At 43.9% G+C, this 23,515-nt stretch overlaps 1 protein-coding gene across 4 annotated transcripts in view; it reads left to right on the top strand.

The window, feature by feature from the left end:
- The window catches only part of LOC124794701 (WD repeat-containing protein 47), a 699,296-nt gene that overhangs the window by 220,550 nt on the left and 455,231 nt on the right, over positions 1 to 23,515 (top strand). Inside the window, exon 1 of one of the 4 annotated variants that reach the window (XM_047258269.1) lies at positions 8,175 to 8,405. The exons of 2 other annotated variants lie outside the window; for them this stretch is intronic. The gene's annotated coding sequence lies outside the window, so the exon portion shown is untranslated. Of the gene's footprint in view, positions 1 to 8,174; positions 8,406 to 23,515 lie in introns of those variants that run through there. One more of the 4 variants, XM_047258270.1, reaches the window with a different exon arrangement.

Genomic DNA, 23,515 nt, shown 5'->3' on the forward strand with positions numbered 1-23,515 from the left:
GGGGGGGGGGGGACATTTTCCTGGTGGGGACCGAATTTGTTGCATTAAGGGAGATTAAGTTAACCGGTTTTGAGTACATTCATCTGGAAAAAATTTAAAAAAATCCTAACCCACCTCCGAGTTGAGCGCTGATGGTCGCTGCATGAATTTCGTCTCCGCTTATAGGACCAAACAGTGCACTGTGTTTGTGGCGTAGAGTATCGGGACGCTAAATTTCTTAAAGAGTGCGTCATGTTTGCTATTTAGAATCGCAGGTGCAAGAACGTTCTTGGAATGAGTTCTACAACCTCGACATCGGCGTGGAGAAGACAATAGACCGTAAAAAAAAAAAAAAAAAAACTCGATTCGTAATAAAGAAGATAACATGTGAGAAAAAACATTAAGTATATAGGAAAATATGCTGTAAACACTACAAGCACATTACACCTCTGAGTGAAAAACACGAAAGCTTGCAAATCTAAAAGAACTTTAAAATAGAGCTTTACTGATGAGGTTACGTATACAGACACACTACAGTCAAATAGCACGCTGAAGATTGTTGAGCCTCTGGAAGACCTCTCCGCACACTGTAGATGTCTTTAATTCCTCTTCCTTTGAGACCGCAAATTACACAGTTCTAAATACGATCCATAGTTTGAAGTTCACCACATTCACAGAAAGGATCATGTGCAAGATCCCACTGTCATCAAGCTTTTTCAGCGACCCGTTCCAGTTCTTAATTTTTGACACTGTTTTTGTTGTACAAGAGAAAATGACGCTTCAGTCTGGTCGTGTGGTTGCCTTATATATAAAAATCGCCTTCTTTTGTGCATTCTATTATTTTTGTGCAGTTAATGTATAAATACAAATGATCATGATTGCACACATGACCTGTAATTAATGTCGTATTTTGTAATTATAGGTGCAGTGACGTAGGTTTTGTGGCCACAGGTTGATGTTATTCAGGATTCCAATACACCATATTATTCCCCACCCTTTTGGCTACAAAACCCCGTTTTTAACATAATATCCATTCAGTGTAACAGCCTCACGCCATCTAACTGGGATGGCCTGTATGATCGAATGGTGACACACGACTGGTCGACGTCGGAGCCAACGTTTTGTTGCATCAACAACCTCCCCATCATCCACGTACTGCTTCCCGCGGAGTGCATCCTCCATTGGGCCAACAAACAGAAGGCGGAAGGTGTGAGATTCGGGATGTGGGGTGGATGAAGAAGAACTGTCCATTGGATTTTTGTGAGCTCCTGTCGGATGTGCAGACTTGTGTGAGATCTACCATTGTCACGGAGGTGTTTGATTGTCATCCGTCGAGCACCTCGAATGAGAGTGTCTGCACATTCCAACAATGCAACAGTCAGAGATGTATGCGGTCAGCCGGCATGTGGGAGATCGGGCATGTTTGCGCGACGTTGTAGCGACGATGACAGTGACTTCGCCCAACGACTCATCGTGTTTTTGCTCACTGCCAGGTCTCCGTAGATATTCTACAAGCGCATATGTATCTCTGCGATGCTCCAGTTTTCCACCGAAAGAAACTCAATGACAGCTCTCTGCTTGGAACGCATCTTCGTTATAGATGCCATTTGGAAGGCGAAGTATAGTGCTGCCACGTATCGGAACTTCATGAAACTCTAGGAGCAGAGGCAGGAATATTCTACGATGTCCCACAACGAATTCCGCATTTTTCAGCCGAAATTTGCCGCGAAAAAAAAAAAGTGTTGCATTACTTACTGAACACCCGACGTACAATGTCCGAAAAGATCCCTCACCCCGAGGTTATACACTACTCGTATATTGTATATTAGAGTAATTACGTATAAAACCTACGTATATAGCATATCTGTATTTGTACTATCGCATCTTACATAGTGATCTATGCGTCTCCAAGCTTCGAGAAGCTTACTATACACTTTCCCGCAATTCTTTATTAGTCTTGCACTTTGGTAGAGCTACGTGGAACCTGATTATTCCCCATAATGGCTTTTTTTTTCAAATTATAAAATCCAGGCTTCGAGGAGACCATTTTAAAGGGGTTGGAGATGTTGCCGAGCGATGCCGTTTCCAGAAACTTCCTTCCTTAGACCCTAAAACCACATGAGTGAAATGCTATGGATCGCAGATTAAACAGAAAATAATACTGCTTGTCGAGGTACAGCGTTTGTAAATTGTGCCAACAAAGCAGGACAGGCTGCAGTACGCTCCTCTGTCCTCGTCCGAACTTTCATTCACGAACATTGGTCTAAGTCCTTTCATATTGAGATCCTTTTTTATTCTGATCTCTCTCTGTTGACAGTGGTGGTGGTACTGGAATTTCACCTGCTCCTATGCGAATGTACGAAGTCAGGACGGATAGAGGGACTTCTCGGACACCTTGTATATGGCTGAGGATGGCCTGTTATTTGAACGAAACTGCCAGTTTTTATGAAGTGGCATATAGCTATTATGACCAATCAGTTTTCCGAAACAAATAAAAGCTGTAAATCATCACCGCCTTAAAATGTCTTCTCTAATTTCTTCATGAATCGTGTTTGCTAAGGATGCTGGACTGGGGAACAATACTCAAGGATTGGACGAACGAGTATTTTGCCATCTAGTTTTTCTGTATTATTTCATCCCTCACCCCATAAGCGTGGGATGGGGGGGGGGGGGGGGGGGCTGGCTGTCAGCGTTACAATCAACCCGCTCATCGGACAAGTTATTTTAAAATTTGGAAAGGTGAATTTAATGAAGGCTTCTTTCGTTTTGCCGTTAATTTTAAAACAGAAATACTGAAAGGTAAGACATAAACAATAAGAACACATTTAAAACACAAGGTAGAAAACTGTGATTTTCAAGATGAAACACTAAACTGTCACTAAAAGTTTAATTACCTTCCCTGGAAAAAAATCGTCTGTTGTTGGATAGGCAAATGTTAGAATTATGGAGCACTGGCAGGTAGTATCAGCGGAGGCAGAGTGGATGTTAGGGAGGCAGGGAGGACTATTGGGGGCGGGGGGTATTGGTAAGGCCATAATATGAAGGGAAAAAAGAGGTAGGGCAAGATGGGGAGGGAAGGGGAGAAGCGGTAGGTAAAGACGAGGGGGAAGAAAAGGAAGCCTTGACGAGTTGGGCTGGGCGCGGTGGAATAATAGTAGTTCGTAGAAGGGGTAAATGTTGGGACGGATGTCATTGTATGGGAGAGCAAGACGGTTGAAATTCCGTTGGGAGAGGATTAGGAGTGCGTGCATGTGTACGGATTTGGAACTTGGCGGTACAGTGGTGGCAGTGTACTACGAATCGAAGTTAAGTGAAAGACAAAAAGATTATTGGAGTCAAGTTTGCGGATGGTGTAGCTTATTCAAAGTTGTTAAATGTGATTGAGTTGAGGTGGGAATGTGATGAGATCATAAAGGCTCTTTGTGGGGGAAGGCAAACGCGTGCAGAAAGCAAGGTAGAGTGCAGCACGTTCAAGGATTTTGAGGGACTGATAGAACAGGCAATATTTGCATAGGAGAGATGGGCCAAATCAGGATTTTGTAGGTGTGGAGGAGGTGGAGGTGAGTAATCCCCAAGTAGGCCTAGTTTGTCTATTGTGAGCTTTCTTTAGCATGGTTACTACAGAGCGATTAAAATTACTTGACAGGTGTCTGTCACTTGGGGGCTACAGTGTTGCCAAATCGGCTGCCTCTCGCTTGAAGGCGAAACGCATACACGGCGGGTCACTCTAAAGCTGTTCATGTAATGCGAAGCGGTTGTGGAAGCGGTGCTCGTTAGGTATGACAGGAACGCCAGATGTTCTGTCTAGAGCTGTTTTTAAGCGATCAATTAGAATAGTGGCAGATGACACGTTTTGCAGCTCTGAATTTGCGCTAGTGTCCTAACTTAACCACAACCTCGCGATATGGCAGGTATCTGAGAAAACGGCGCTCAAGAACCTGCGGCAGAGCAATTAATCATCTTCACTTTGTTCACGGCAATTAAAGCTGAAGTGCAGGAGCAAACTAAAGACAGAAAAAAAAAATAGTTTCAGCACTAAAAGCGAACTGTAACTTCTCGCTTTCATCAGTTGTGTGAAACTATCCTCACAATGGCTACACGAGATGATGTGATATCGACCGATGAGCAGTCGTGATTGGCCACTCGGTTACAGGTTATAGGAGACACAGATTCCACACGAAAAATTAATGACACGAAGAAAAAATAAAATAAAAAAATAAAAAAGTCAATAAAAAATAAAAAGGTCAATACGATGATGAAAATGATCTGCCGAAATATTAAAAATAAAAGAAATATGTATTTAAGCGCGTTAACCGAAAATAATAATAATAATAGTAATCGATCATTTTGGTAAAGATTTACAATTTAAAAATAGACATCTAAGAGATTTGAACCCACAGCCTTCTTCATGATAAGATTCTACCGAAACCTCTACGCTACATCACATCAAATTATGACGCTACATTTATGCCTCTTTACAACCAGTTGCAATGAAGATTTGCTGCCTTCAAAACGTTCGGCCCCAGTCAATATCGTGTGAAGCTTGTCTACTGTATGCCGATCTAATAATAGAAAATGTGACGCTGAATTGCGTTTTGTGCGGTGGTTTTTAGCTAGTACTGTGTACGAAATATGCGCATTTCGTTATCATCGTTCGGCGTGTATTGTTTTTGGTGTGGTTATGACGTCTGGTGAAATGAGAAACAAAAGGCCCAGAGCTAGGATTCGGGATCCAAGCAGATCAAGAAAAGAAGCCAGATAAGGGATTAGAAGTGAATTGACCTCTTGTTGTGGAATGTTTGCAGTGGTTAACAGTTCGGGTGTGACCTTGTGACCTCTGATTGAAGAAAGGCAGCTCCATGTCTACTATCAAGTAATTGTAATGAGACTATAGGTGAGGTTTCGAAGTTAGTTGCCAGTCGAGGTTTAGTCAAAAATGGTTCAAATAGCTCTGAGCACCATGGGACTTAACATCTGTGGTCATCAGTCCACTAGAACTTAGAACTACTTAAACCTAAGTAACCTAAGGACAACACACACATCCATGCCCGAGGCAGGATTCGAACCTGCGACCGTAGCGGTCCCGCGGTTCCGGACTGAGCACCTGAACCGCTAGACCACCGCGGCCGGCAGATTTAGTCCAAGATATTGAGATCAGTTTGGATTCCGTAGAAATGTTGGAACACGTGAGGCAATACTGACCCTACAACTTATTTTAGAAGAAAGATTAAGGAAAGGCAAACCTACGTTTCTAGCATTTGTAGACTTAGAGAAAGCTTTTTACAATGTTGATTGGAATACTCTCTTTCAAATTCTGAAGGTTCAGGGGTAAAATACAGGGAGCGAAAGGCTATTTACAATTTGTACAGAAAGCAGATGGCAGTTATAAGAGTCGAGGGGCATGAAAGGGAAGCAGTGGTTGGGAAGGGAGTGAGACAGGGCTGTAGCCTCTCCCCAATGGTTATTCAATCTGTATATTGAACAAGCAATAAAGGAAACAAATGAAAAGTTCGGAGTAGGTATTAAAATCCATGGACAAGAAATAAAAACTTTGAGGTCCGCCGATGACATTGTAATTCTGTCAGAGACAGCAAAGGACTTGGAAGAGAAGTTGAACGGAATGGACAGTGTCTTGAAAGGAGGATATAAGATGAACATCAACAAAAGCAAAACGAGGATAATGGAATGTAGTCGAATTAAGTCAGGTGATGCTGAGGGAATTAGGTTAGGAAATGAGACACTTAAAGTAGTAAACGAGTTTTGCTATTTGGGGAGCAAAATAACTGATGATGGTCGAAGTAGAGAGGATATAAAATGTAGAATGGCAATGGCAAGGAAAGCGTTTCTGAAGAAGAGAAATTTGTTAACATCGAATATAGATTTAAGTGTCAGGAAGTCGTTTCTGAAAGTACTCTCCTGGAAATTGAAATAAGAACACCGTGAATTCATTGTCCCAGGAAGGGGAAATTTAATTGACACATTCCTGGGGTCAGATACATCACATGATCACACTGACAGAACCACAGGCACATAGACACAGGCAACAGAGCATGCACAATGTCGGCACTAGTACAGTGTATATCCACCTTTCGCAGCAATGCAGGCTGCTATTCTCCCATGGAGACGATCGTAGAGATGCTGGATGTAGTCCTGTGGAACGGCTTGCCATGCCATTTCCACCTGGCGCCTCAGTTGGACCAGCGTTCGTGCTGGACATGCAGACCGCGTGAGACGACGCTTCATCAAGTCCCAAACATGCTCAATGGGGGACAGATCCGGAGATCTTGCTGGCCAGGGTAGTTGACTTACACCTTCTAGAGCACGTTGGGTGGCACGGGATACATGCGGACGTGCATTGTCCTGTTGGAACAGCAAGTTCCCTTGCCGGTCTAGGAATGGTAGAACGATGGGTTCGATGACGGTTTGGATGTACCGTGCACTATTCAGTGTCCCCTCGACGATCACCAGTGGTGTACGGCCAGTGTAAGAGATCGCTCCCCACACCATGATGCCGGGTGTTGGCCCTGTGTGCCTCGGTCGTATGCAGTCCTGATTGTGGCGCTCACCTGCACGGCGCCAAACACGCATACGACCATCATTGGCACCAAGGCAGAAGCGACTCTCATCGCTGAAGACGACACGTCTCCATTCGTCCCTCCATTCACGCCTGTCGCGACACCACTGGAGGCGGGCTGCACGATGTTGGGGCGTGAGCGGAAGATGGCCTAACGGTGTGCGGGACCGTAGCCCAGCCTCATGGAGACGGCTGCGAATGGTCCTCGCCGATACCCCAGGAGCAACAGTGTCCCTAATTTGCTGGGAAGTGGCGGTGCGGTACCCTACGGCACTGCGTAGGATCCTACGGTCTTGGCGTGCATCCGTGCGTCGCTGCGGTCCGGTCCCAGGTCGACGGGCACGTGCACCTTCCGCCGACCACTGGCGACAACATCGATGTACTGTGGAGACCTCTCGCCCCACGTGTTGAGCAATTCGGCGGTACGTCCACCCGGCCTCCCGCATGCCCACTATACGCCCTCGCTCAAAGTCCGTCAACTGCACATACGGTTCACGTCCATGCTGTCGCGGCATGCTACCAGTGTTAAAGACTGCGATGGAGCTCCGTATGCCACGGCAAACTGGCTGACACTGACGGCGGCGGTGCACAAATGCTGCGCAGCTAGCGCCATTCGACGGCCAACACCGCGGTTCCTGGTGTGTCCGCTGTGCCGTGCGTGTGATCATTGCTTGTACAGCCCTCTCGCAGTGTCCGGAGCAAGTATGGTGGGTCTGACACACCGGTGTCAATGTGTTCTTTTTTCCATTTCCGGGAGTGTATTTGTATGGAGTGTAGCTATGTATGGAAGTGAAACGTGGACTATAAATTATTTGGACAGGAAGAGAATAGAAGCTTTCGAAATGTGGTGGTACAGAAGAATGCTGAAGATTAGATGGGTAGATCACATAACTAATGAGGAGGTATTGAATAGAATTGGGGAGAAGAGGAGCTTGTGGCACAACTTGACTAGAAGTTGGTAGGACATGTTCTGAGGCATCAAGGGATCACAAATTTAGTATTGGAGGGCAGCGTGGAGGGTAAATCGTAGAGGGAGACCAAGAGATGAATACACCAAGCAGATTCAGATGGATGTAGGTTGCAGTAAGTATTGGGAGATGAAGAAGCTTGCACAGGATAGAGTAGCATGGAGAGCTGCATCAAACCAGTCTCAGGACTGAAGACCACAACAACAGCATTAAGTTGACTGGATATGGTGGGGTAGAAAACAAGGAGACCGAAGCTGTGTGGGTGGTTCGTCCTATAGTTATTGCTTGGCTTTCCGAGAGGTTGATCTTGACGAGCCATTGGTTGCTCCAGGAGATTAACTGTGGAGGATTTGGAGGCATCGTTCGGGGTTTTAGAGTGTAGGGTAGAGGGCGAAACGGTATCATCAGCGTACTGTCGCCTCTTTTGGTACTTTTCCGCCTCTCAGTGCCAGATTCCGGGGAGATGACGGCGGTCGGAGAAAGGGAAATGCGGCCTGGATGTGTGACGGGCCGGGGCGCAGGTAACGGTGCGTGTCTCGGCCGGCCGGCCGGCCAGCCCCACCTCGGTCGGCGCTCTCCTCCGCCGGCGCCAGGCAGCCAGCCAACCGGCCGGCCGGCGGCCGATCGATGCAGTGACACTCCGTACCGGGCGGCCCACATGGTCGCGTCGGCCGCGCTGCGCTCCGCTCCGCTGCTCGTCTCGTCTCGTCTTGTGTGCTCTGTTGTGATGTGACTCTCTGTGCTCCGTCTCGTGTCAGCGACCGGCGTCGGATCTCGGATACACGCAGTGACCTTCGCGTCGTATAACCTCGGCGACAGTGAGGACATTGGAGTCTGGGCTGTTCCAAAACCGGGAAGATAAAAGAACGTCGTCCTCAGTAAGCGTATGTAGCCAAGTGTTGTAGTATAGTGTTTCTTCAGATGAGTTTCAACTCTTGCAATGTGTTGTAACTAAGTATTCTAACGGATTTTAACTGTCATGCGCCGGACAGGCATCGGAACCCGCGAAGTTACCGGTTCCGGTCCGATTCAAGCCACCAGGGATATGGTGGAATTCGTCCAGTACATAGTTCTTATGTCGAGAAGTTTCATTGTTGCATTAGATGCCGGTGAAAACGCGTTTTGGAGGCTGTAAGAGTGTTGCAGTTAAGTTGTGATCAGGCTGAATGTAAAAGTGTAACTGAGAACAGCATAGAATTTGGTAGGATTAAGATGCCCTAGAATATTTGAATTAGCCGGTGCAGTCGTAATCTCTACAGCGATTTTAGATGCAGCAGTCCAAATTTACTCCGTAGTTTTTCGGTGTCTGACTGATAATCCTCGTCAGTCAGATGATACAGTGTTTGGTCACAGGGAATCAATGGATACTATAACTGCCAGTCTTCTTACTCATTCACAACTCTGTTTTTAGAAGGTCGCATATTCAAATGGCCAACAATTTCATTACTTTCGACTTGCCGTCTGTGTACGCGTCGATTTCCGTTGCACATCGTTTATATAGTTCTGAAATTCAGAATCTTGTAATTCCTGAAGTTCGTTAATGAAACACTTATATTTGGTTTTAGTAAGCAAGAGTACTCATATTACAAGTAGAAAAAACTCCCCCGACACACACACACACACACACACACACACACACACACACACACACACACACGGTGATTTATAAATACGTTGTTGTTAGTATTCGTGAAGTCATTGTTGATACACAAAATATGTTTACACACACACACACATATATATATTGTGTGTGTGTGTGTGTCGCTTCTTTCCTTACTACGATATATAAATAAACTTGAAAGTTACTACTAGTTAGAACTGTTACAGTTAATTGATTACCTGTGACCATATGTTTTCCATATTCGTAGTTCTTCACCAACATTACATATTCATCATATATAACGAAATAAATTATAATACCCTCCAATGTGCAAGGCTTATAAGTCGCCGGCACTATGGCAGCATTATTTTGCCGCTCTACTTTGTAATAACTCATACCTATTATTGACAGCTATTTCTTCGACAGTTCATTTAATGCAGAACGAGAAAGCCATTATGTATATTCCTTATAATTCGTTTCAAGAAATGATTTTCAATTTATACTTGTTTCATTTTTACTAGAGAAGCATCATGTCGCTACGGTATCTTCTACACTCATCGTGACCGCTTTGTCAGTACATCGGATAGACGTTAATAATCCATACAACATAAGTAAGATACTATGTTTCTCTTTTCGTGACCAGGAAGTGATTTTTTTAAATAAATTGCTACCATAAGTTGATACATATATTTCTGTTGCCGGTGTGGACGGCATTAGTATTTGAAACTTTCTAAGTTGTTCATATAATGCCACCGCCATATATATCATGTAACGAAGTTTACCTGCATTGCGCATTTTTCATTAGATGTTCGGCTCCTGCAACATAAAACCTCTCAATGAATGTAATATTGCTGTATACGGTCCAAATCTGATAAACAGCAGCGATGTGGTCTTTGTATGCGTGACAAATTGAGTTCCGTAAACTAATGCACCAGCTGCGCGGCGTTTTGACAATGCCACGCCCCACAAATGGCTGTGCGAAGAGGAATCAGACAACCGTCCTCTTAGAGAGAAACCGTGCATAAAGTTCCATTAGCCACCATGAAACTACGAAGCTTCGGAAAATGACGTATTAATACATTTTTGATCAACTCTCTTCTGAATAAATGCTAGAAGCTTCTGCTGTACATGTCGCATCGTGTACTCAACAGCCGTTATTTCTTATTTTAACCTTTAAATACTCGTGCTGGTGTACTCCATACGTCACTTCTCCATTTCTGCATATTCTCTGAAGAAAACGTGTTGTCCAACCCTGGCCACTCACTTATTATTTTACTGAAATTCGCATATTTGCTTGGTATGTTGAAGTTATACATCTACTGCGTGCGTTTTATTATGTTAAATTGCTTAACCTTTCTTTGCTGAACTTTTTTACAAACCAAACTCACTGTATGTCTACACTAATCACAAATAGCCGCGCTTATTTAGTGGTAGACACTAAAGTTCTAATCAGGAGAATCATGTATATTTTCACACAGTACACCACGCGAGCAATAAAGTAACAAAAAGGAAACCGACTACTTAAGGGGTAAGAGAAATGGAGCGCAATAGTTCTGCAGCAATTACTCTCCCTCCTTGAATGTCCATTAAAAGTAACATCGCTTAGCATGCCACGAACCATAAAGCGTTTCACCGTTTCACTTGCTGCATTGTTTGGTTTATGTACGCGCATTTCACGAACCGCTTTCACGTTTTTTCCAGATAACTGCAATCTCTGACGTTGACTCTTGGTGCAACATCTACCTATCTTCATGTTTTGTTTCATTTAAAGTAGCAAAATACTGGTGTGTTAACTACAGTGTATTACACAAGCCAAACGAACTTATCCAGGCATATTTTTTTTCCTATAAAACATAAATATGTTGTAAATGATAGTGACTTTAACGAAAAACGAAATTTTCTAACTTTATACCGCTAGGTACCTACGAAGAATGTGCATTGCGACGCGTACCGCTTGTAGCATGTCTATATTCCCGTACGTGTGTATAGCAGCTGTTTCTTCCTTTTCTTTTTAGGATCAGCATATCGATGCAAGGACAGTTTTGCTACCGCACCAGTCAGTTTCTTTGTAGCCTTTTTATTTCGTCTTTTCAATCGCCTTTACATACAAATATGTTGTATAAGGTTTTGCAGCACTTGTATCTCAGCTAATAGATTGCAAAACAGTCAGGTAGAGAATAAAGGAGGACATTTTGTACTTATGTTGGTGTATAACATACCATTGGATACCCAGTAATTGTAATCAACTATTGCGTAGACTACAAATTACGACTTCCTTTGAATGAAATGTGGAGCTGTAAACTTCACGATGGTTAAGTAACAATGTAATACCCCCATCCCTTCTAGTGTTTTAGGGTTAAAGGTATCTAAATCCATCTAAATTTTGCCTGTGAGCGATAAATCAGCTGTTATAAGTAAACGCTGCAAATACTAATTCAAAATAACTTCGATGAAATTGGCTAACTTGAGTTGTTTGCAACAATTTTTAACAGTAAAAGACCAGAAATAGAATACCAAATAAGTTTCACGATAGTCTAGTCTAAAATAAATACCAAACGAAAATACAGGGTAACAACACATTGGCTTCAATGTCACATAACACAGAACACCAGAAATTAAATTTTCAACTTAGACAGAACAAGAACTTTCACATCTACATTGTCGAATAACAGACTCGTATTTGATTGATACCGTGGAAGATAAGTCGCCGGTTTTCATTAAGAGCCATCAACTTTGGAGAATGATAAAAAGAAACAAAGCAATCTTCAGTCAGGTTAATCATTTCGAGACCCTGTCTGTTGCCTATTCAAGTAGGAACAAAGAGTTTGAGAATGTCATACCACATCACCTGACGATGAAACATGACGCGCCAATGCTTCCTCAGAAAGCATACAAACAGTGGTAATACGGAATGTTGTATGGATACGTTCAAATAACAAAACAGCATTGTCATAAAACAGTGTTATTGTCTTCTCATCAATCCTTCGTGTATATTGAGAATATTAGCAGTCGTTTTACGTTTTCCTATGACACACTCTACATTACATTAGTTTCTGTTGAACATTCATTAGTTCTTGTATCACAGCTTCTCTGTGAAACCATTTTCCGCCGCTTTTGATTGAATACCCGAGTAAATAAAAAAGCAGTGTGGCTCCTGTGTCCTAAAAGAAATTAATGGTGAACAGGAGAATTAGTGCAGATCATAGGGTGAACTGTCCTCCACTACACAACTCTGCCGCTCAGCATGGTCACCATGCATTTATACACTTCTGCGGCATCGTTAAACAGAGACATCAAAACTAGTTTCGAAAAATTCAGTCCCGCATCGTGACCCATTATTTTAAAAGCCCGGGTTTCACTGCTGATTGTTACCTCTAACATGTTTGTCTCCTCGATTCACTTCATCAGCACGCCTTCAATTGGCATCTGTGGCAGATGTCGGCCGGTCGCTGCGCGCTTTATCTGCAAGGTATGTCCTCCGTTACCGAACTACTGTCCATTGCAGCGTCCCCATACACTATCGTTGTGGATGAATTTAAAACAGCTTTAAAATAATGTTTCAGTAAACAAATCCTGAATTTTTCAAACTGGTTTTGATGTCTGTGTTCAACGATGGCCCAAGTGTGTACAAAAGAATGGAAGCTGTGTTGAACGTTATCATTGTGTAGAGGACTGCTCAGGCTATAGTCTGTAATAATCCTTCTGTTATGTGATCGATATTAAATTTGTTAGGACACAGGAGCCACATTACTTCTTGATTCACTCTCGTACTGAGTGCCACTTAAGAGAAGTGGGTACGACAATTCTATTATTGCTGCACTGCGTCCTGAATTCTACTGGAATTGATTTGATTAGGTCAACAGCACTTTACAAAAAAATTTGTGTCCATTTCTTTTATGTAATTTGGCGTTTATTAACCTTCGAAAACGGGTCACTAAATGTTAAGAAAATTGAGAACACAAACAATGACATCGGATCCAACATAGAGTCAAATTGACCTGTTACATGTCTTCGCGTTCGTCTTAAATAACAGTTGAAATTAAGGTGACTGATGGATAATAACTGCCCAGATGAACTGCTAATAGAGCGCATGAACAAACGAAAACGCTACCATGAATCGAGTAGCTTTATGGATTCAATTAGATCAAAGCTGGGTGCGGTGCAATATGAACCTGTCCAGCATAATGGTTGAGGTTATAGCATTCAAAAACTATTTTGCGAGTCAGGCCGGGTACCTCGTTTCTTTGAATAACTGCAGTAGTTTTTCGATACCAGAAGCGCCTTTTTTTCACCCATTTATATGTAGTGCTGCATTCAAAATTTAGTTACGTAGATAGGACTCTCATGTGTGATGGATATTTGTACGGTTGGCTTTTCTGTGTGTTCGTTTTAGTTTCAGTATACGACTGACCCACGAGCAAGTGGACGAAAGGTTTCGACATCACATAGGTGCAAGATGCGCATCAAAAATAATCGTCATTTCTGTCATAGCTAGCATCCACTGCAAGATCGTACTCACGACCTGAGCTAGGATAGGGATGGGGAGCAACTCACGTCAGTTTCGCAGTGGATGGCGAAATACTAGTCAGATTTCACGATAATTCGTTCCGGGTATACTTCAAAAACATCTTGGGCTAGTATATGTTCCAGGCCTGTGAAGCCCTGGAGAAAACTCGTTGCTCCATCACCTCTCATAACGAGATTAACAAATGAAAAATATGTGGTACGATCATTACATGAGACAGCTTTGTGTAAATATGATCGTTGATTCCTTTCAGTTATAACAAGCGCACCTACAACTCTGTACCCCTTTCTGCAATTTTACAGTTAAATTATGGGTCACCTACAAAACCACCTGTCTTAGTACAGTCCTGCATCGGAGCTCGCAACCTACTGTAGGCGTTTCACTAGTCGCTTGTTTCATTTTCTTATGGACAGGAGGAACGGCTAAGTGCTGCAATTGAGTCCAGAATCCGTAAATTAACCTATAACACATGCATAATGTTCAGGCAGCCTTCACGGCCATGAATCCACAATTCTGGACTACTATAAACACAATCGAGCTACCCACGGGAAAAGAACGCAAGAAACACGTTTCAAAATCATGTTGCATCCCGTAGGGAAAATCGCTAGATCTATTGAGAGAGAATCAATCGGAAGGAAGTAGTAAATAGTTACTGAGTCATGAAATAATAGAGACGAGAACGAGAGACAGGACGCATGAGCATGTTTCTTACCGCTGACGCATCGACGTGTTGGTGGTAGGCTGATCTTGCAGAAATGGATGAAAGTGCATGTTGTTACTGCGATCACAGAAATAGCGCACATTTTGTAGAAATTCGACCTGATTCCTGTCGTGAGTTTCCTATACAAGTCTAGCATATGCTGCTACTAAGATGACGGCAGACTTGCACGCCATTTTTCACGACATCTAAAAACAACCAATCGCGGCTCTGTACTGCTTCAGAGTGGGGCTTGGGATGTCTCCCCTCTCGGTTATACACACATCAAAAAAAGTTTTGCATTACCCCGGTTCCCAGAACTCCTGAAGATAGACGTTGACTGTGCATATTGTATCGCAGGCACAGTCCCTTTCACTGTTCAGAGATGTCACTAAACCCGTCCAAAGATGTAAACAACCATGCATGAGCAGCGCCTATTTGAGGGCCGACAGCCGATCATTTCCGGTCTTTCCACCAGGAAATAAGTACACGGCTCGTGTCGTATGTACCGGGTGATCAAAAAGTCAGTATAAATTTGAAAACTTAATAAAACAGGGAATAATGTAGAAAGAGAGGTAAAAATTGACACACATTCTTGGAATGACATGGGGTTTTATTAGAACAAAAAAAAAGACACCCCATATTGCTAGACGCGTGAAAGATCTCTTGCGCGTGTCGTTTGGTGATGTTCGTATGCTCAGCCGCCACTTTCGTCATGCTTGGCCTCCCAGGTCCCCAGACCTCAGTCCGTGCGATTATTGCCTTTGGGGTTACCTGAAGTCGCAAGCGTATCGTGACCGACCGACATCTATTGTTGAGGAATGATGGTGGACATATTGAGCATTTCCTGTAAAGAACATCATCTTTGCTTTGTCTTACTTTGTTTTGCTAATTATTGATATTCTGATCAGATAAAGCGCCATCTGTTGGACATTTTTTGAACGTTTGTATTTTTTTTGGTTCTAATAAAACCCCATGTCATTCCAAGCATGTGTGTCAATTTGTACCTACCTACATTGTTCCGTGATTTATTCAGTTTTCAAATTTATACTGACTTTTTGATCACCCGGTAGTTCAACCATGCCTAGACGGTCAATACCGCGGTTCGATCGCGTCCGCATCGTTAGTTTGTGACAGGAAGAGCTCTCAACAAGGGAAATGTCCAGGCGTCTCGAAGTGAACCAAAGCGATGTTGTACGGACATGGAGATACAGAGAGACAGGAACTGTCGATGACATGCCTCGCTCGGGCCGACCAAGGACTACTACTGCAGTGGACGACTGCTGCCTACGGATTATGGCTCGCAGAGACCCGGACAGCATCGCCACCATTTCGAATAATGCTTTTCGTTCAGCCACAGGACGTCGTGTCATGACTCAAACTGTGAGCAATAGGCTGCCTGGTGGGAAACTTCATTCAAGACAATCGTCGGAGACGTGTTTAGAGGCAACCCGGTGAGGCTGGACGCCTGAGACACACTGTCCAGCGAGTGCAGCAAGGTGGAGTTTCCCTGCTGTTTTTGGGTGGCATTATGTGGGGCCGACGTACGCCGGTGGTGGTCATGGAAGGCGCCGTAACGGCTGTACCATATGTGAATGCCATCCTCTGACCGATAGTGTAACCGTATCGGCAGCGTATTGGCGAGGCATTCGTCTTCATGGACGACAATTCGCTCCCTCATCGTGCACATCTTGTCAATGACTTCCTTCAGGACAACTATATCGCTCGACTAGAGTGGCCAATACGTTCTCTGGACATAAACCCTGTCGAACATGCCTGGTATTGATTGAAAAAGTTTGTTTATGGACGACGTGATGCACCAGCCGCTCTGAGGGATCTACGCCGAATCGCCGTTGAGGAGTGGGACAATCTGGACCATCCACGACGAATACAGGCATGCATCAATGAAAGAGCAAGTGCTACTTGGTATTAGAGGTACCGGTGTGTACAGCAATCTGGACCTCCACCTCTGAAGGTCTCGCTGTATGGTGGTACACCATGCAATGTGTGGTTTTTATGAGCAATAAAAAGGGCGGAAATGATGTTCATGTTGATCTCTTTTCCAATTTTCTGTACAGGTTCCGGAACTCTCGGAACCGAGGTGATGCAAAACATTTTTTGATGTGTGTATTTCCTCGGTGGAGATTTTGCGGAGTGACTACACCAGTAAAACGTATAGTTCCTTGCAGCCAACTTGACCAGGAAGAGAGCGCTGACGCCCCATACTGCGTTATAGTGGAGGGTGAGAGTTCCTGGGTCTTAGGTTGGTCATTCAAATGGTTCAAATGGCTCTGAGCACTATGGGACTTAACATCTATGGTCATCAGTCCCCTAGAACTTAGAACTACTTAAACCTAACTAACCTAAGGACATCACACAACACCCACTCATCACGAGGCAGAGAAAATCCCTGGCCCCGCCGGGAATCGAACCCAGGAACCCGGTTGGTCATTTTACAGTGGTGTCCGTCCAGAGCCCACGCAAAAAGAGGCATACTTCCGTGGAAGCTCTGTGGCGTAGCAATTTTGAACGAAACGGCTCCTGCCTTTCTGCTCGAGGAACGCGCTATTTTTGTATTATTCTACTAAATTGATATCCAGAGACCTAAAAATTTTGTCGACCTTCTCATTCGTTGCTCCTTTTCCTTGCCAAGACGATAGGCAGCTCGTAATCTTGGGAAAAATTACTTATGGCAGGAAAATTTGCCTATAGTATTTATCAGCAATCCGTGATTGCTATCGGTTGGTTCGTGAACTCTTCTGCAGTTCGAATCTGTTATTGGATTTTACATTAACTAAATATTTATCTCTTTCATATTAAGGACTGGACAGAACAGTCGTTGGAATCTCTCCACGTGCGTGATGCAGAAAAGTCTCCTTTTCAAATGTTCTCCTCTAATATCAAACTTCCTGGCAGCTTAAAACTATGTGCGGGACCGAGACTCGAACTCGGGACCTTTGTCTTTCGCGGGCAAGTCGTGAGTCGTGTGTGGGTAGCTCTGTCGGTAGAGCACTTGCCCGCGAAAGGCGAAGGTCCCGAGTTCGAGTCTCGGACCGGCGCACAGTTTTAAGCTCCGAGAAAGTTTCATATAAGCCAATATTCCGCTGTAGAGCGAAAATTTCATTGTGGATAGTCTCCGCTAGTCTGTATCCATTATATGTTCTGGCTTCCTTAAAAGCGAAACTGAACTATGTCTCCAGACTGAAACAACGAATGAAAATTTGTACCAAGGCCGGGATTCGAACATGGGTCTAGGGCTCAGTTGGCAGAGGCACTAGCTACTACGCCATCCCGGCACTATGGCTTTCCACAACTACAAGGGCTATTCCAGTGCGCCTCAATCCAAATTACCATTCAGGCCTCAGCCCACTTGGTATTTCTCCTAAACTCGAACAGCGTTGCAAGGCTCTCCGACTCTGTTGGATTACTACCTCAGCATCAAACGAAAACGGAAGAAATACCAAGTGGGCTGAGGCGTGAATGGGAATTGCATTGAGGAGGGAAGTTCTAGTCCTTGCAGTTGTGAAAAGTCACTGTGCCAGGGTGGCATAGTGGTTCGCGCAACTGCCTAATAAACAGGAGACCCAGGTTCGAATCATGGCACTGTTACAAATTTTCATTCGTCGCTTCAGTCTGCATAAAAGGTCTCAGGAACCATTCATTTGAAACTGAATTAATATATCTGTCGGTTTGGCGAAGCAGGGTGGTGAGTTCAGTTTTCAGAGATCGCGCTCCTCTGCCCTCTCGCAGGATGCGGCCCTGACGCGCATTTTTTATTAACAGTCTGTTATTTAACTTTGCTTGGAAAGCGGTGAGTTGGCGTTAACTAGGTGGGCCGTATTGGCGGGCACCTGTTGTGTGCTAGGATGTGAGCAGTGGCGGTCCCCTGCTTTCTACTGAACGCTAACGATCCGCGCTCGGAGCTGACAGTGGCGTTTCTTGCCGTGCACGGGAGCGTACGATTGCAGACCGCCAGCCGCCGGCATTAAGGGGGCAATTCAGCGGCGCGCTGCTTTCTTGTCGCCGGCGGGGGGGCGCCGTTGCGGCATTTGCGTCCCGCTAGCTGGGACGACTGCAGCGGCTGCACTCTGGAGGCTTCTGCACTCGCAGCTGCACGCTTACTCAAGCATTTAATGCAAGCATACTTGAGCAACTCTAGGGCAGATCTGAAAACGCATCCACAATGGCCAACAATCTGTAGAGTCACCTTGGGTGCCAGTGCTGTGCAGGCTTATACAAGCAAACGTCTGTTACGATGTTGCACTATGTCGGGTGAGGAAATGAACCGCGAAGTGACGGAAATATTTGAAATTGTCAAAACAACCCATGTCCATGGAGCATTAAATGGAAAGTCTAAGACGACAAGACGTAAGAGGAAGCTGTTTCTAACTGAATGTACGAGGCATGTTCAGAAAGTGTGTGCGCTAGATTTTTATATTTTTTTTTAGGAAAATTTTATTTGAAAAAAATTTACAGGGTATTGTTGATACAGTTGCTATTTTTCCACCTTGCCATCCCGTTCAATGCATGTGGTGAGCCGTGGCACAAGCTTCTTTATGCCCACGTCGAAGAACTCTGCCACCAGCTCCTCCTCCCTGTTCAGTACCTTTTTTTTGCATCAGCTCTTCTGTTGAAAACTTTATTCCACTCATATGTGTCTTTAGGGGAGTGAAAAAATGGATCTGGAAGCGCCTAAGGCTGCATGAGGACGAGCGTTGTCGTGCAACACACACTCCTCTCCTCAGTATTCCCCTCATTTTGTTTTTAATGCTCCTTTTTAATTTTTTAGGATATCACAATATCATAGTCCATTGATGCCCGAGAGCACCCGAGGCAGAAATTTAACCAAAAAGATGAATTCTCTGTCCCAAAACACTGAGGCCATAATATTTTTGCCCGGAATCATACTATCGAATTTTTCGGTGGAGGGGTGGGGGCGGGGGGGGGGGGGGGAATTAACGTGATTAACGTGATGTGACTGTGACGACTGTTTTTTTCCTCGGTGTTTAATGAAGTCACCCACGTTTCATCTCCAGTCACAACAGAGTTCAGAAATCCTTACCTCCCAATTCAGACAGCTCAAGAAACTCGCGAGCGCTATTGATTCTTTTTTTCTTCTTCTTTTTTTTGCTCTATCAGATGTTTCGGGACCCATCTACGCCCGGTTTCCGGTAAGTGTCTCCTACAAGAGAGTTCTGGAAAGTTGTAGAAACGTTGCTGAAACTTCGTCCACTGTCGATTGGCGGTTAACAATTTCCTCGATTTTTTGCACGAACTCGTTAGTCAAAGTGGAAGGTTTTCCACTCCTCTGTTCGTCATGAATATATGTTCTGCCTCCATTAAACTCCCTACACGACTTAAACATAATTACGTGTTCTGTGTGGGGCCGAGTGGAAGAGGACAAGTTGTTATTCTATTGGTATGTACCCAGGCTTTATAGTGTTTTAAAGATTGTTCGTTCAAGTTCATATAAGAATGTGGTATTTTATTTCCAAGCTGTAGTAAATCTTTGTTTTGTCACAGCAGGATGATCGTATTACAAGGCTGCCATATTTATTTGCCCATCAACTGGGCTTTTGGTGGAAATGACACACCACCACCAGCATGTTGTCCACAAGAGAGTGTGGGGGGGAGTGGAAGAGGACACCTTCGCCGTAAGCCGTTTTGATTCGCGAAAAAGTTTCGGCATGTGTTTACTCCTTCAATGAGTAGGAAGCGGATACAGCAGGTGGTTCGCACTTGGTGGTATTTCTTACCGACATTTTTCTCCCAACTAAGCACACAACGTGAGTTTATGTACTACGGTGTTCTGTGAAGATCGCTCTCTGTAGCAGATTCCCCTCTACCACTAAGTGTCACCAACCCTCAAAAAACAAAAAAACAAAAAAAAAACCAGCCCGTTATAGTCACAGTACACTTATATAACATGCCTCTTATTGTGATTGATCCTGCTACAGTCAAATACGAGGGTAGGAACTGTAAAAGTGGCAACTATTTTTTTACAGCTCGTACAAAATAGATTCGTGTTTCAAAGTTTTACTGACCTGCAAAGTAGTCACCAGGATTGTTTATAACCCGTTGCCAGCGATGTGGAAGCCGTAGGATACTCTTAGCAGTGCCAATGAAGCGAATGCTGTGAAGTGTTTCCTTCAGTTTAGAAATCGAGTTGAACTCACGAGGGCTTAAGTCAGGTAGTGCAGTGGATGGTATAGCACTTAGCAGCCCCATCTGTCAAACAAATCAGTAACAGCTTGCACTGTACGTGCTCGTGTATTCTCCTGCAAAATGATGATCAGGTCCTTCAGAAAGTATCATCACTTCTGTCTCTATGCTGTTTATTTTTGGAACACAAGCTACGACCAGCTTAGAGACAGAAGTGATGACACTTTCTGCAGGACCTGACCATCATTTGGCAGGTCAGTGCTCTACAGTTGGAGTGATATTATCAGCATACTCTCAAAGGAACCTGGTTAGTATACAAAAGTAGAAATCATCTTATTTATCTGAAATTGGGGTCGGAAACAATGGAAAAATGTTCCAAAGATGTCCCACAGTGGGATTGGAGTCCGCATTGTATTCTGCCTTAAAACATGAGTCTTTTTCATAATAGTGGACTCCAAACGAAAATATTCCTTGAGGTTATGGCAGAACAATAATTGAGGCTTCGTGTTTTTATTTTAAGTCGCCAAAATGGTCACGGATAATCCGCACCCAGATAATAGGCCCTTGGTGTATTGTCTTTGTAGTGTTTGAAATGTAATTTTTTTTCTTAATCCCTATTTAATTCGCCGGCCGCGGTGGTCTCGCGGTTCTAGGCGCGCAGTCCGGAACCGCGCGACTGCTACGGTCGCAGGTTCGAATCCTGCCTCGGGCATGGATGTGTGTTATGTCCTTAGGTTAGTTAGGTTTAAGTAGGTCTAAGTTCTAGGGGACTGATGACCACAGCTGTTAAGTCCCGTAGTGCTCAGAGCCAATTTTTTGAACCTATTTAATTCGGCTCATATTCCAGCTATATTCCCTATTTGGGGTATGTGGTACATTACATGCACGATATGGTACCACCACATTTTGGCGCTGACACGAGACTACATCTAACGCGCCAGTACGGTGCAAGACGGACAAACCAGAGCCTGTTGCTTCGCCTCAAAGATCACCTAAACTCAATACTCTGGACTTTCTGCCTGGGCTCATCTCAGAAGTTATGCGTACTAAAACCCCATTGATAGAGTTGAACTGGAAGTGAATAGTTGTCCTGTTAAGATTTACGACGTGATCCGAAGGTTTTCGAAAGAATGTGTAATTTTTCGCAGGAACGAGTGCAGTACTGCATCAAAATGCGAGGAAGACACGTGAAACAGCGTCTTTAAGTACGAGAGTACAGTAAATTGTTAAATGTAACTTGCTGAAGTAGTGCTGTATTTATTGTTAAGGTAGGCCATGGGTGAAATGTGTGCCCAATTAAATGGAGACTTAGTCGAAAAGTTTGCTTTTCAAACACATATCTACGAAATACAATAATGTTTCATGTTATATATTCAGTGGCGGCTCCGTGCTCACACATTGACAAACGGCTACTTTACAAACTCGCGTTTACTGGAACGTTTTTGCTTCTGTTGTGGTATATTTTCACCCGTCTCAGCTTTTGTCGTTAATGTGGTACACCCTGCACAAGCCAACACTCTTAGTATCATAGACATGTATTCGAGATCTTTACAACTCCTTCGGCTCGCGAGAAATTGCATTTCACTTCGTCTTCGTGTGGCTCCTATAGTGATTGCAAACTGCGGTTTAATCAATCTATCTACGAGTGGCAGAAAGTTTGCAAACTGCGTTTTAATCAATCTATGTACGAGTCGCTGAAGGTTCAAGTACATGTTCAAGTATATGTCTTCGTTCATCCAGTGATAATTAGGCTAGTCATATGAATTCATATTTACACCGCATACCATGTTTTCTCTTCTTCCATTTCTCCCCCATTCCCCCTCCCGCCCATCACAAGGGCGAAGCGAGCCTGTCGTCGTCGCCGGGGCTCGACATTCTCAAGCCACAGTCAGAAACTTTTAAATGCCTGCTTGGACTGTGTGGTGCGAAAGGTATTTGTGCTTGCTTGCGCAAAATGCTTTAGCGTGTGTGCTTGTCAAGCTTGTCACTACGCGCGTAGCCCCTTCAACTGCTTCAGACTTCCGTTCAGCCCTGCTCCGCATGGCCACTTCTAGCATTGTTTCACAGCCTTTCTCCCTTTCTCTCCTGGAGCGGGTCTTACTTTCACGTTAGCAGTTGCAGTAAACGTTGCGCCGAACCGCTGCTTTCAACGTACTTACGTAGGACGTTAGAGTAGTTTTCGATTTGACAAAGAAAAAAGAATACTAGATTTGACTTTTTGCTATGTAATTTTGACTTAGTCGTTTCGTAAATCATTTCATTTGGACCAGTGACTACTCTACTTTATAATGTTCTCAGTAGAATAAGATTTTTAAATTTGTATAAAATGGAAGCACTTTGAAGCGAAGCTAGTTTTATTGCGACAACCCAAGATAAGTGTGAGCGAACGCAAAACATTTTGGAAGAGAACTTTTTCGCGAGGATAGAAATTTAGTACATGTTATTTTGAATTCCGGGCAACCACAGCCAAATGTCCACATTTTTCTAAGAAGGCAGAAAGCATCGCCCTGGCTGTATAAAGTTTTATGTATTTAATAAAACCACGACCGGTTTCACGCCATATTTAAGCGCACCCTCGGGTGATCTAGAAAAAGCAGTTACAAAGGAAGTATTTTAAAATACTTGTTTCTTTTTGCGTTGGTTTAGTAAATTTTATAATATGGAGTAGAATAGTCCTGTACAGTAGGTGCTTACACAAGTAGTGTCCACAACATTATTTTGCGCTGTCCTTAAGCCTCTCTCCGTCCTTCACCTCATTAATAAATTAAAAACCGCTAGAAGCGGTTGCCAGTTTGATGAAAAGTGGGTGGGTGCCGCTTTGAAACAAAAGTAGTGTTTGTTGCTGAGAAAGCAAAATAAGCCCTGCAAAGTGTGCGAAAGTTATACAAGCACCAATAAAAACGCACCGTACGAGTCGATATGGCACGGCTATAAAGAACACTGAACTAGCTAGAGGCGTGTGCAAGCAGCCATGACGAAAAATGCGTTGGACGTGGTATCCGAAAACCCA

The sequence above is a fragment of the Schistocerca piceifrons genome, chromosome 4, assembly GCF_021461385.2.
Source record: "Schistocerca piceifrons isolate TAMUIC-IGC-003096 chromosome 4, iqSchPice1.1, whole genome shotgun sequence".
NCBI lineage: Eukaryota > Metazoa > Arthropoda > Insecta > Orthoptera > Acrididae > Schistocerca > Schistocerca piceifrons.